A 16,515-nucleotide genomic window follows, 5' to 3' on the forward strand; every position below is an offset into this window, starting at 1 on the left:
TATTAATTACTATGGCCCCTACCATGTAGATAACAGATTCACTTACTGAATAAATAATTAAATGTATGGAACCTATCTACACACAATGGAATTTCTACTTCTTTCTTACTAAAGATAATCTTAAGGGACCATAATCCTTTTTATTTTTCACGTTCATAAGTGCTAAAATTTTGTTTGAAATTAAATAAATATTAAATTTCTTTTTTATGTTCTTTTTCAGCTCTGCTGTCAATAAGCTATGAGAAACTTCTACAGCTACAATCGGTATGAATGTAGTAAAGGCACACATAAACCTACCGGTAGCAGCGACCCCCTGTAACGGTTCTCGAGGAAAACCACAGGTAAATCATTTTAAATATCACCCCATCCACCACCGTTTAGCATTCTAATTACCAAGCATCCTCCAGATTTGTCGAGGAAGCCTGTCTAACCTTTAAAGAGCAAACGTCCACGCATCCGCGACTTATCTGAAAACACTCCGGTGGGCGGACAGAACTCTCGGTTTGGCATTTACTCGTAAATGCTTTCACAAATATAGGCGAATGTGTCAGGCAGTTACATTAATTGGACGCGTTTTAAATGGTTCAGTAATTTTATTTCGCCCCGTGTTTATGACAAAGGACAGTATCATACAGGGTGTGCCAACATTAGCACGTCACACTGACACAGGAGGTAAGACTGCAAGCGCGAACAAGCCTTAAACATAGGTCTATGTCCATAGAAAAGTTTCGAGATATGACCAATTTTAGTTATTATTGTTCATAGAAAAGCTTAATGAGTTTTGAAATAATATGACTGATAATCCTAGTTATTTGTAAAAAATGGACTTGATAGACTTTGATTTTGATCCGATTTTGGGACACCCTGTATGTAAAGTTAACTTATATTCAAACAAAAACTGACTAGCCATGTCTAAACAACTCAGCCTATAATCATTTAAGCTTTATTGAAGGGAAACACAAATTGTACTAAGTCTCTCTCTTCCATTCGAATGGTGCGGACATGATTGAAAGTCTGAAAGTTTATACTTACAGCATAACTCTACACAATCTCTCCAACTTAACTATTTTACCAATAAAAACTTTTAACTAGCGAGAATCAGGATAAATGAAATAGTTTGAGCTGTAACCGTCCGAAAAATGTTTAATTACAGAATCCTCTTTGGCCTTTTGTGATTTTTCAAGCGAAATGGAAAACTAGTATAAAACTAGAACTATCAGTAGATTACGAGTTGACAGAGGCAGCACAACGTAGCATATAGTAGTAGGACCCCCTTGAAAAATTGACTTTTCAGAGAATGAAACATCCATCACCGGCTCATAAGGACAGTTGGTAAAGAGATTTGTGTTCCTGCAGTAATGGATGTTAATGAAAGCGATTGCTATCGATGGCTATAAAATGATTTTGATGTATCAACTCCATTTATTTCCATCATTCGTGCGAGTGACAACTAGAGTATGGAATAATTAATTGATTCGGTCCGATATTAGGATTTCCATTCTATGAAGGCTTTAAGGCTATAGTTGAAATAAAAGTATGGATGGTCGATCTATAAATTAATTGACTTTAGCATTCAAATCTGGTATTATTTTGTAGGCTCCTAAATTTGAGAAGAGGCATTAATTATGCCTTTGAATTCGAACGCGTCTACAAATTGTCGTGTGAACTTACTTTTGATGCAATAGCGTCTTAAATCCCGTTTAAACGTTTCCGTTTAAAGACTTCAGCTCCATGAATTTCATGAAAAAGCAATTATAACTAAGACGCCAATTTTTTTATTGTGCAATATTATACCTATCAACATCATATCACTCACTAAAAATATGATTGTTCCACCTCACCTCAAACACCCTGCTGCATCAATCTGCACTGTAACCGCAATGGGGTGAAGGCGGATACTGCAATGGGGCAAATTAGTTTATGGAACTACTGCAACAGTGTGAATTAAGGGGGAATGATTTGTAGACAGACAGATCTGCAATCAAATAGTGTGGTTTCTTTTTTGTCGTGGCTTAACAATAGCTTTTTTATATTTACATAAAACGTTAGTACGTAATACGAAAAATAGAAATTTCGTATTACCATAGAATAATGTATTAGGTACTTACTAAACTTTTAAGTTTTAGTTCAGTCCTCAACAAAACAACAAACCGGTCTTTTCAGCAGTGCTATTAAAATTTAACATACAAACAAACACAAAGGGCTTGTGCTACATTATGACTTTTCCAGTTCCATTGTCATAGTGTTGTATTAATTGGAGTACCTACTCCTTTTTAATATCAAACTATTGCGTAATTTAACCACGATAAAACTAAAAAAACACGATGAGCCGTTGAATGTGAACAGTTCTAGAACTGTCTACGAAGACAAGCAAACCGATTGTGAACTCTACTGGTTTGATTTACAGTCTAATCTCCATGTTCCTGGCATAAGTGAGGGGAGATTCGTGTCGCCTGTGGACACTTACATTAATTACGAGAGCTCTAATATATCCTTAGATAAGTAACTACAAGATTTTAGGTTCATTTCATATTACTGCCTATTAGTTTACACGATTACAAGTCTAATTAATATTTATACAGAGGAAAGTACATGACTTCTAATTATACGAGTAGTTTTTGTATGGCATCACTCCGGTTTCAATAAATATAGCACCATAGTCAATAGATCATTAGGCCTTTACAGGACTCGAACTATCTACAACTTATGATTTTAAATTAAAAGTTTACGCAGTAATATTCCATTTAAAATTTTCCTTATGATAAAGAACGTTAATAAACTAACGCCCATATTCACATACATTACTATGAGGTCTCACAGTGCGCGTGGACGCATAGGGTGACACACGAACCAATCGTAGAGCTCTATTCAAAGCTGTGCGTTCAATTTGCTGCTTCGGTTGTGAATACGGGTGTAAAACTTAATATAAACTTCTCAGCAACAGTACCTAACTTGATAGGTTGTAATACAACATTATTATGTTACCTGTAATACAAAAGGATATTTTATAGCCTTTAATTTAATACACCTTTAATTTTCTATCTCAGATCAAACCTAATCTTACCCAAAAGTGTGCTCCCGCCCACGCGGCAAATCGTAATTCTTAAACTACATCGAATAATCAGGTGGGAAGTGGGAACCCAATATTGATTCGAACACAAATGTCAAACGTCAGACGCAACAGTGGAGTTATAAAAGGGATGTCATGCTCTAATGCCCGGGGGAGGATGTCCCCCTAGCGCCCCGTTTGCCAACACTTCGGGGGCGATTTGCCGCTAAGTGTAAAGTGAGCCTTAGAGAATGCTCGGTTGTTTTGGACACGATTAATTGACAAATATTTGATGGAAGATAAAATACAATTGTGCATTTGATTGGGCTTTAGCTAAAACATGTTTTAAGAGCACTTGCTTTTGTTCAAGAGAAGAATGCAAATGTTAACCGCTATTGGGATTATAAATACTCAAGAAGTAAATTAATTCATAGTATACCAATCAAAATGTACTATTGTGATAATTTACTATTGTCATTTAGAAATAACGTGAAATTTTCAGGAATAAACAGGATTTCAATTCAGATGAACTTATAACCATAACTGAGTAATTAAGTTTTTTACTACCTACCTAAAAATAATTGTTAAGGAAACACAAGTAGTATTTGTTAGTATGTAGGTACGTCTCATTTGTTCTTTAACCTTTAGCTAGTCAATAACGCGAAACTTGAACAAGCTTTGTATTGTTTGTTTAAGCAAAGCTACCCAAACAAATATCATGCTTCAATAATTTTAATCTCATTTATGTCATTGGATTGGATACAGTTTAGACACATCTTTATAAATCCAAGTCACTTGCCTTCGTCTTTTTTTGACTTTGCATGGATTATTTAACTCTACAAAAGAAAAGTAAGTAGGTAATACAAACATTATGTTTATACTTATTAACGTTTTCTTCAAATAAGCGTTACATAGCGTTGCTATGTGTCCCGATTTTGAAGAGGTGTCCCAATTTCTAATGGAATAACAAGTCCCACTTTAGGCTAAAGAATCGAATAGCCTAAAATCCATATTATTCACTAGTAGGTACCTAATTAATTAAATTCCTACAAAGTAATAAAATACCTGATTACATTTTTAGCTTTGAGTCCACTCTAGCTAGCTTTTTAGATTCGTGGAAGAGCTTCTATCTAGTGCTAGTTTACAAGAATTCTATAAATTACATCTTAATTTAGAATTCTGTCTACTAAATTGATACAAAATTGTAACTCAGTCACCTACTTACTGAAATCTTCAGTCAAGATAAATATCTAAAATGTAGATGTACCCGGAGGTACTACGTAATTGGCTTTCTTCAGTATTGACAGATTTATCTTACTTCATTTCTGCAGTGCCATAATCTGTTATGCAAAGATTTAAGTGTTACGGCTTTAACAGTACCGACTCGCTTAGGTAAGTCATATTGCGCCGGAATGTAGTCTAAACTCCTTTTAACATTAACCTTTTTATTGGTCATAAATAAAAACGTTGTCTTAGCTCTCTAGGCATAGCGTTTAGATTCCCTTGCGCACTTTTAAAAAAACATTTCAACTGCAACAATAAGTTTGTCATAAAAAAGTACGGACTTCTGTGGTGCGTTCGGTGTGAGTTTTATCGTGTAGTAATAGAGCTTACAATGATTTGTCTGAATATTTTTTTAAAATTGGTATCGTCAGTTCGAGGTGGCCAGTGATGGGATGAGTCACTTCACCATGCATTCTTCACTGGCTGTATCCGTTTCACGGTTTTTTGTTCCCTTTACATTTGGACTTCTGTTGACGCGTCTAATGGCCGCTTTGTGTAAAAATATTGAACGCCTTTGATTCTGTTTCCGTAGGGATTGTTAGGATGAAGATCTAAATTTTGATTGAAATCAAACAAACAAGCGTTAATTGGTTCAATAAATAAATACATTATTTTTGTAGGTAGAGGTTTACTACTTTTAGGCCCGATTCGACCCAACTTTTATCCAAGAATAACTCTTGGTATAACTAGCACATTGACAGTTTCAGTATGGGAAATATGTCAAAATGACCTACAGGATTAGATAGTCATGATATCTTCTATTGAATATCGTCTCTTAGGTCTTATAATCATACTAGGGATGATTTGCTATTTTCAATTATTTGGAGAACTCCCTTACACTAATACTGAACTACAAGTAACCTAACCTATTGGAACGCGTGGGTGGTTCACAAATTTCAATACCCCAGGGAGTTTTACCCTAGAATATTGATCCGTGTCAAATAGCTCTACCTACTTTATTTATCCCTTTTACTTGTTCTTTACGCTATTAAAATAATTTCACATCACAGAAGTTGCACCACCACCTAACTTTGACCGTAACTATACGATGACCTGCGATTTTGTATGGAGTTTGACAGATTTTTTACGTTTATCAAAGTTAGAATATGTGCAACCCAGCCTTACTAATTTACAAAACGACAACATAAAAAAAGTCCTCAAAAGCTTGTTTACTGTGTCAAAGTGAATGTAACCTCTAAGTTAGCTCGGTGAAATGAGAATCGTCTAGAATCTAAGCATCGATTGTTAAAATGTGGACCAGTCTAGACTCTCGGTGATGTTTCTACATGAGTTTATGTTGGATATTTGCTTTCAATTAATTAATAGAAAACTGCAATAATTTAAAATACAGGATGTTAGGTACATGGGTATATGAGCCGACACTAGCCCATGTTAACATGGGCATATAAATGGTATGGGGAAGTCAGAATTTTAATATCACCATTTTATTTTTTTAAATTTTCATACAAAATAAATTTTATAAAATCCGATTTGTACGAAAATTAAAATAATTAAAATGAAGACGTAAATTTTCTGACTTCACCATACCATTTATATGACCATTGACCATGTTAACATGGGCAAGTGTCGGCTCATATGTCGTCGGTTTGATGAATGTAAGTAATCTACCTAAATTATAATTATCTGCGTATCATTTGACAATGCATGAATAACATAAAACAACTGAACCGAAGCTAAAATTAATTTTATACGAGTCGAAATATTTGAATGGTTAGACATAGATATTTGTGGTCTAATTAAAATATTTTAGCCGTACCTACCCGTGGCCGTGCCAAAATAGAACATACTGGTTCTATTAAAACGTAGTATTAGTTAATAACTTTAAGATCATCTATAGAGGTTCGTAGATGGATAAAATTTTATGTATATCAATGCTTATTTTAAACTGGAACAAATGCACGTTCATTAAAATAAATAAACACAACAACAAAGTAACTCTTTACTTTAAAACTGCCCACATTCGCAACACGCGAGCAATTCATAGTTAACAGGTGGCATTCGGGCTTAAACGATTTTAAAACAACTATTACCTATCACAACATTTCAACTTTGTTATAACCAAACCTGGACATACAACAATCCAAATTGAACCGTAATATAGAGCTTTAAGCTTTACTTCAGCAAGTACGGTCCCCAGTGAAATAAGCGGGAGCCCTATTGTTGCTTACGCAAAGATGTAATCTCTTATTATATTATTACCTGAGTGGAAAGGGACACAGAGCAAACAGGCCCCTTTCAATAGTGAACCTTAAGACCTAAAACATTGAGTAGATATTCAATTGTGTAGTTTATTAGCTTTGGAATACTTACTGTGCACGGCAGCCCACGTGTTTTTTTACTTTGACAAGGTTTGTGGGAAAATAAGGTGTCTTTACTAAATTATATTTTTAACTAGCTTTTACCCGCAGGATCACTCCTTTGGATTTCAGGTTTTGAAGGATCTAATAGAACCGTGTTTATTCCCATTTAAAAAAGCTCAAGCTCACACCAATTTACTTATTCTACATATTTACCCTACAGAAACTTATTTACACCAACTGAACCTCCTTATAACTATTATCCTTATTTATTATGTTGAATACGAGTATAAGAAACACTTATTTTTAATATTACGTATATTAAAAATAAGTGTTTTTTACGTATATTAAAAGTAGGTAAGTAACTAACGTTATTTAAATAATAAAAAGTTTTATCTCAGATAATCATGCACGTTTTCCATAAAAATTAAAATTCAATATTTTACCCAAACAATATCAAATAAGTTAATTCTAAAACCAATCCAAAGTAAAACGCGCTTGGAGACATGGAAAGCTCAAAGCTCTGGCGTCTGCAACGACTCGTAGCGCCATCTAGTCCTCTTTAGCGTAAGCGCTCCGCTAAGCTTTTTACAATGCAATTGAGAACGTTATTACAAGAAAATGTATTAGTTTGAATTCAATTTAAAACTAATTACATTTCGATTAATTACTTTTTCATAAATAAATATTTTCTCTAGATTTGAAATTATTGTAACTTCAGAACAAAGGCTAGACAGCTTTTAAAATTCAATTAAAGTATTACGAATGGAGATAATGAAAATGCTTACAAATAAATTATGTTTTTTTAGTTTTTACGATATTTTTGTAAGTCTGTCTCTCAATTAGGAGGAAGGATATGAAATAATGTACATTATTTGAGTTAATGTAAATCAATTTCACATAATAATTATGTAGATAACTTGTAACTTGTTACACATTAGTAGATAGCTCTGTATTTCATATTGTGTTGATTCTATTGATTTCGTTTCAACACATTTGCCCGGAAAGTGGTTAAAAAGCTCCTATTTTGTGTTCAAAATGCAGCTTAATTAAAAAGTGTGTTTCATCAACATGAGAGCTTTCCCGTTACAAATAAAAATCATTGTTAAGTTCTAAAATTTACTGCAACTGTTAACATTATTAATTTAGAAGTAGAAGCGTTGTGATTAACATAACATAAAGAACACTTAGTTTTAAGCACTTTTAGTTATAGTAATTTCATCTATACGTGTTTGTCTTGTTGGTTGTCCTAATTAATAAAATAAAATAAAATAAAATAAACACCAAAAAAGCTACATCCACACAGATAACTTTTCTCCAAAATTAATTATTTAGTTCTATGCTGTTCTTACATTGAAACTGTGAATTTAATAACTTTCGAATTTGCGACATGACAGAGCCGGGGCCCCGGGGTTTTTTAATTTTTGATCAACACCGGGATTAGGGCCCAAAGTTTCTAAATTACTACGCCCATTATTTTTAAGAGGCCATTGTTCTACAGATAGCACATAAGAATATACACTTTTGTTTCAAAATCGCTCTTATTGCAAGTAAATAAGGCGCTACAGTGTTTCGATTGATGAGCTGTCACTTGTACTTTTGGTGGTCACGCAGTTGACAAAGACAAGGCAATAATTTAAATTTTTGATTTAATGACTAAAACTGAAAAAAATAACACCTATGTTTTAATTTTTTCAGTTTTATTCACCAAATTGAATAAAATTAAAACCTAAATAGAATTTACTTCACGTATCATCTAAACCTTATATAAATAGCGAAAAAACTACATACCGATATCTATCAATGACCTATAACTGTACTTAATACTTAATACTGTACACTATTTTCTTTAGTTTATGTAGGAAGGTAGTGGGTAATTAATAGAATTTACTCCTAAAACTTCTTTATTTATATTTCTAAGAAGACCAGACTCGTATCCTATTATTACAGTACGAGTAGAATTTCCGAAAATTCCTTTCTTGATAAAAGCTGCTCTTCTTCATCTATTTTACGCTATTTTCGTAATATTAGCTCCTCTTAGAAGGGCAGAATTTTCTTTTTTAGCCTAAAATCGTCACAAGCGAAGCCGCAAGCATGGGCTAGTTCAAAATAAATGTACAGCATTACGCATGATGAACGTAGGCAGTCCAGAGGTTAGAATATAAACCGTATTATTAAGTACGTGCGGTGAGGGGACCGACGTCATTTAGGCTTCAGGCTCAACTATTTGCCTACCACCGCCTATACAGGGTGTGTAATGATGATGATGATGATGACATACAGCTGTATATATCAAGTAAGCCAAAAGATGTATACGATGCCGTTGCGCTTCTGAATGAGGATCTTGAACGAATAGCTAATTGGGCTAAGTGCAATTCCCTGGTACTGAATGGAAATAAGTCCAAATATATGGTATTGGGTTCAAAAGATCAGGTGAGAAAGATCACAAACAGAGGAGTTGGAATCTTGATTAAGGGGGAGTCAATAGAAAGGGTAACAGAGGCGAAAAATTTAGGACTACTGATGGATGAGGAATTGCGTTTTGAAAAACATATTAATAAAATAATAGGAAACTGTTTTTATAGATTGAAAGTATTATACCAAATACGTAAATATCTCTCCACTGAAAATCGGATTAAATTATGTGACTCCTTAGTTCTTTCTAAATTCAATTACATGGATGTGGTATACGGCCCTCGACTGCTGTCGCGCACCAAGCAATCTATCCAGCGTGTGCAAAATGCATGTGCCCGTTTTTGTTTTACGATCCCGCCGCGAACACACGTTACGCCTTACATAAATAGCTCAAAAATACTGAAAATGAACTCACGGAGGACGTTGCACTTCGCCACATTGCTTTTTGGCACAATAAAACACAATGTTCCGACTTATCTGCTGGAGAAACTAGTTTGGACTCGGGAAGTCCACTCGCACCAGACTCGTCGCTCCGGCAGCACTCTCATCCTTCCCCCACACCGAACCGTTGCCTTCCGGGGTAGTTTCAGGTTTGCCGCGTCCAAGTGCTGGAATGACTTACCACCGCCATTGCGAGGTCTACAAACAATAAGCACTTTTAAAAAAAGGTACAGGGAATACGTTTTTAGTACACAATTACTGACGTAGGTAACTTGTATCCATACCTCAAGATTCCAGACAAACGAGCACGGGGGTAGGTAGGTAGGTCGGTCACCGATCATCGCATTTAAGAGTGCAGTGGCTTGACTTGTCTTGATTTCTCATAAAATTGACTCTCTTCCCTCGACGTAGCACATTAGCACCACTAAGATTGTATATAATTAATTGACATCGTAATAACAATAACGTAATGACATCTATCTGACATAATTATTTTTAAATATGCGTAAATGAATTTTATTTAATTTACTTGATCTGACACTAATGATGTACTTTATTTTGTTTGTTTTTTTTTTCTGTATTGTGGGTAGGCGATGCGACTAACGCGCTCAGGATTATGGGCCAATCTGATTTACCTACCTGATGCTATGAATAGACACAACCACGCAAAATGGTTCGATCGCACGTGACGGTTTTGTGGTCGTCGAGACACACACAAGCACTGTATACACAAACACTTTATTACATTACAATTTATTTATTATGTACACCCACACAGTTTTGTTTTTCAAATATTATCGTTTTATTTATAATATCTTATTACATCTTTCCTTTACAATAATATTATACTGTACTTACACTTAAAACTTATACGCGCACTATTATTATTATTATTATTTATGTATGTATATTTTATGCAGTATAGGTTAGTGTCCGTGACTCCCACTCGGCATGGGGCACACTGAAAACCAGCGTCGTGGCCTCCCTCACCGGGGGCCATGGCATATGCTGAGTGGGGTCCCATTGCGATGGACATCGCTGTGCGACAGGGTGGCACTGCTCAGTTTTACTTTCACTTTCATTGTATGTTTTATTTTATGTCACCTATGTCTTATTTACTTTTTTTTTTCTATTATTTACATCTTTTGTCTTCTGTGATGTCCATGGCAATAAATGTTTCTTTCTTTCTTTCTTTCTTTCTTTCTTTCTTTCCCAAAAACAATGGATAACCCTGTAACCATCGATAGGCCTCGCCATGGTCTCCCTAACGTCCAATTTTGACCCCAGTAAAAATATCACCGTTTTCAAGATTTTTAAGTTTTTGTGCATTTTTAGAAAATTGCCACCTGCGATTACTTTTTCTCATGCCATTTCTACAAATGAGGATACTTTTCAATCTAGTTTTTTTCCTTATCACAAGGGATAGTTGGGCTATCAAAAGAAAAGATTAAAGTTCAACAAACTAGTTTAAAAGTATGAAAATTTTAAGAAATTGCAGAGAAGAAGGAAAAATTAATTCATTGTCTTGCACTTTTGATCAGCCGTCGTGTAAAAAAAATGTAGGAAGACCATCGTGCCCATTACCTTAAAAACTTCCTTGGTTAATTGAGATTCTAAAAAGGTATCACAAGCCTATGTATTCTGTATTATTTTTATCTTATGGCTACTTGAATAGCAACTAGTATGAAAACTGCAAAAATGAGTTTTTATCGTAATAGTTAAACTAGGACTGCATAGTGGCATTAACCACAAATGGATAATTTTTAGCGTAGGAATTTTAAAGCAACATTTTATCATCATCATCATCATCATTTCAGCCATAGGACGTCCACTGCTGAACATAGGCCTGTACCCCAATGATTTTCATAATGACCGCTTAGTAGCGGCCTGCACTCAGCACCTTCCTGCTTACCTTTATGAGGTCGTCGGTCCACTTTGTTAGTGGACGTCCTACGATGCGCTTTCCGGTACGTAGCCTCCACTTGAACCCTGTTGCCCCATTGGCCGTCCGTTCTGCGTTTTTGTGATTACTTAATTTTTGTTTTAAACCTTATAAATGTGCCTATTGACAGATACCCGTGATAATACACGGCTCGGAAACGTGGATTTTTTTGGACAGCGTGCTATGGAAGGGGCTATGCTCGGGTTTCTTCACGAAACCGTATCAGAAATTAGGAGATCCGTAAACGAACTAAAGTCGCTGACATAGCTCGACGGATCAGCAAGCTGAAGTGGCAATGTGCAGGGCACAGTAGTTTGCTGAACTGAGGCAGCAGGGTTAAAGTGGAGGCTACGTACCGGAAAGCGCATCGTAGGACGTCCATCTACAAAGTGGACCGACGACCTCATAAAGGTAAGCAGGAAGGTGCTGGATGCAGGCCGCTACCAAGCGGTCATTATGAAATCATTGGGGTACAGGCCTATGTTCAGCAGTGGACGTCCTATGGCTGAAATGATGATGATGATGATGATAAAATGTTGCTTTATTAAAATTCCTACGCTAAAAATTATCCATTTGTGTTTAATGCCACTATGCAGTCCTAGTTTAACTATTACGATAAAAACTCATTTTTGCAATTTTCATACTAGTTGCTATTCAAGTAGCCATAAGATAAAAATAATACAGAATACATAGGCTTGTGATACCTTTTTAGAATCTCAATTAACCAAGGAAGTTTTTAAGGTAATGGGCACGATGGTCTTCCTACATTTTTTTTACACGACGGCTGATCAAAAGTGCAAGACAATGAATTAATTTTTCCTTCTTCTCTGCAATTTCTTAAAATTTTCATACTTTTAAACTAGTTTGTTGAACTTTAATCTTTTCTTTTGATAGCCCAACTATCCCTTGTGATAAGGAAAAAAACTAGATTGAAAAGTATCCTCATTTGTAGAAATGGCATGAGAAAAAGTAATCGCAGGTGGCAATTTTCTAAAAATGCACAAAAACTTAAAAATCTTGAAAACGGTGATATTTTTACTGGGATCAAAATTGGACGTTAGGGAGACCATGGCGAGGCCTATCGATGGTTACAGGGTTATCCATTGTTTTTGGGACACCCTGTATACATAAATTTATACAGTGTGTCCGGGCTTGTAGTGATCAAACTTTAAGGGCAAAATCTAGGGACAATTTTATCGATAAAAATACTTCAAATTTGGGGCCTAACCCATTTCTCGAAAAATTACATCGATTTAAGTTTTAAATTTTTAGTTTACACCTCTTCTTTAAAAAACAAGTGAAAGCGTGGGTAGCTTAACATTAATAGGCAAATATTTTATATCATGCGATAGCCAATAAAATTATCTATTAGTTGAAGAAGAAAACAGACACAAGTTTCATACATTTTATAGGAGTAAGAATGGATTGAATTAGAAAAATACATTACTTTTTTCACTTCTTTTTCAGTTATTTTCCAACACAAGGAAAACCAGGTCGTTAAGGTATGTTTTATTTGCATTGTATTTTTAGTATTTGAGCTATTCTACAAAACGAATGTAAATTTATTAGTCTGCGTCTATTAGTTTCGACGTAATTGTTGAACAAAGATACCCCTTCCCAGCGGTTTCCATAGTAATCGGAATAGGTTGTGTGATTCTTTCAGGCAGTGCATTTTCGCATGTCGCGTGCGCTATGGAAACCGCTGGGAAGGGGTATCTTTGTTCAACAATTACGTCGAAACTAATGGACGTAGACTAATAAATTTACATTCGTTTTGTAGAATAGCTCAAATACTAATAATACAATGCAAATAAAACATACCTTAACGACCCGGTTTTTCTTGTGTTGGAAAATAACTGAAAAAGAAGTGAAAAAAGTAATGTATTTTTCTAATTCAATCCATTCTTACTCCCATAAAATGTATGAAATTTGTATGTCTTTTCTTCTTCTACTAATAGATAATTTTATTGGCTATCGCATGATATAAAATATTTGCCTATTAATGTTAAGCTACCCACGCTTTCACTTGTTTTTTAAAGAAGAGGTGTAAACTAAATATTTAAAAACTTAAATCGATGTAACTTTTCGAGAAATGGGTCAAGCCCCAAATTTGAAGTATTTTCATCGATAAAATTGTTCATAGATTACGCCTTTAAAGTTTGATCACTACATGCCCGGACACACTGTATAATATGTATTTTTGTGTCTTTAGTGCATTACATGATTATGACTTTCCTCGGGGTCTTCTGTTGAAGAGATCGCCTTATAACGATAAGACCGCCTAAATTGAGCCGTACTTTGGATATTTCTTTCTTTTTCTTTTCTAGTCTTGTTTGGTTTATAATAAATATCTTATCTATAATGACAAACCTGATGTTACTATTTCTCATCCATTTAATAAACAGGTATAATTTCTAGTCTCTTAATTAAATTAATTAATTAAATCTAAGCCTTTAATATCCTTAACACACTGGTTTGCTACTTTATAATGCTCCACCTGGATGTCGAACTAAAAACTTTCAGATGAGGAGTCAATTTACTAGACCTATTTCGAATACCCAAGTAAATGAAACGTTAAACCTCGATAGAGCCGATAGAAAGAGACACCAATTCATTTTTCTGACTGCCTATTTACTGGAATCATATTTTGGGACATGAAAGGCAAATCATCTCCGTCACGCGATATAAAAGTTTCCGTTCAACGAACATGGCAGTTTCTGATCAGGTAGATATCTTATTTATATAAAAATTACTTATACGTAGAAAAGTAGATAAGGTACTCATTGGCCCAATTATACCAGACTCAAAGTTTCAAAGCAATCAAATGTTCAATTGCCGAAAAAGAGAAAAAACGTGTTGAGTGGTAGGTTCACTTAGTAAAGCCCAGTCACTTACAAATCCCATTAAAATTAATAGCTCTTACTAATATAAAATTAAAATAGACTGACTAAAAACATTGTCAAATTATACCTACACGCGTTACGTAACAATTTTAATTTGAAAACATATTCCACGAACTACTTCATGCACCACAAAAATATTTCAGTATTTTGTTTCATTTTGGATTACAGGAACGAACTGAACAAGTTTCAAATCAAAATTATGTAGATTATTATGACCTACATTAAAACAAAGAACTTGCATCCAACTCGAATCCAGAAAACTGAATACATTTGAAAGAAAGAAAGAAAGAAAAAAATATTTATTTGGTATCAAAGATATTACAATACAGATCAACAAAAGAGCAAAAAAAAGAATTATTTGTACCAAATTGGTCTCTGCTCAGTATGAGGCCATAACGTACTCGGGAGCACGTTACGGCCACTGGTATTCTGCAGACACCATGAGAGAGGGGCACGTGGCCCACAGCGAACGTTACAACTCACAACATAACAAATAAAGAAAAGAGAAGAAAAGAAAATAAGTAGGTACATTATTTTCTGCTATTGTGCAATTTTGTGCTATTGAGCTATTTTGTGCTATTGAGCACCTTATAAATGAATATGAATATAATATGTATAAGTATACTTAAATATGAGAGAATAAGATATAAATGTTATGTATGTAAAATCATATAGCTATAATGTAGGTACTATCTATGAATGTCGGTTTACGTTCAGGTACTTCAGATATTCTTTTGTATGGTTAACAGATGTAACTTGTATTTTACTTTGAAGTCTCTGACTGTTTGTTTCTTTTATAGGTCACTGAGTGCCACCATTCGTTAAAAGCAAATTAAGTTTTAATTTCTTATTTGCCGGTCCCACCTCAAATCTATCTCCCTTTAATTCCACGGTGATCACTCTTGACGTTTACAGGGAACAACACTCCAACACCCCCTCCCCCTCGGGTTGCCCCCATCGCAAACGGTTTCCTTTCTTGGGAGATTTTCTCATAAGGTGTGCTTACGTAACCGAACATGCTACTTTGAATCTAATTTCAGGGTGATTAAATGACATTCTGTGTAACTGAAGTAGTACTAACTTCTTTTGCTGCTTACTACTGACTCTATTTTCATATTTTCTTTGAAATTAGGTAGGTAGTTAACATTAATTGCCTACTAACTCCAAGGCATATTTTATCTAGGTATGAGTTTAAGATCTGAAAATCATAGAATTTAATTGCTGTTTAAAAACTTTATTGTCATATTGACTAGATTCTAGACAGTACAAATTGAAACCGCTCCTTAGTTTGGGAATATCAATTTGTACAGTCTAGATCGACACCAATGATGAGTACTATGTGCAAAAACCTACTCGTATCTAGAAGACAAAGTAAATACTTTTACAAAAAAAACTAATATTAGCGCTTCTAATGAAACTTTCAGCTTGAAGTCGGTTCTACACAGTAACCTAAAACTGTAAACAAAACTCATTCCCAAGCATATAGAGACAAAGGTTTTTTTTTAAGTGAAATGTCATGCGTATCACCTGATGTGACGCAAAAGGTCATCATCGGCTCATTAACATTTAACAAGCTTATTAAGTCAGCCTCATTAAGCTTAAGCTGAGCTTGAGCTAGCCCAAGCTTGAAATTACTCGAAAGCTTAAAGCTCTGCCAATGCGTGGAAATAAAATTGACGAAAATAGGTCAAACTATGGCACAAATAATAAAAGAAGAAAAGTTTTATGTTCATGCAAATATTTTTGAATTCCATAGTAGTTCATCTTATTCAGGTTTAAAAACCTAAAGTAGATAACTTATGCCAATTTCCACCATCAATCCCTAATTTTTATGTGACCCCTATGGTAACAGATAACAGGCATTTTGTTTTCATAGGGATAACTTAAAAAATAGGGATTGATGGTGAAAACGGGCATAAAGATACTTTAAGTATTATTGAGCAACTCTTTTCTATTTGGCTCCATCATTAAATAGATGTAGATATCTTTCGACCATTAGATAGAACTGATTTCGAAAATAATGCGAATAAATTACATAGCAATTCGTTTACAACTACATGTACCTACCATTGCGTATGAAAATTATAATGCGAAAGATTCAAAATTTTCCTAAATGATATTGCAATATTTGTATTACAAATCCCTGGAAAGTGAGTCAAACTC

Source organism: Ostrinia nubilalis, chromosome 14 (genome assembly GCF_963855985.1).
Source record: "Ostrinia nubilalis chromosome 14, ilOstNubi1.1, whole genome shotgun sequence".
NCBI classification, from domain to species: domain Eukaryota; kingdom Metazoa; phylum Arthropoda; class Insecta; order Lepidoptera; family Crambidae; genus Ostrinia; species Ostrinia nubilalis.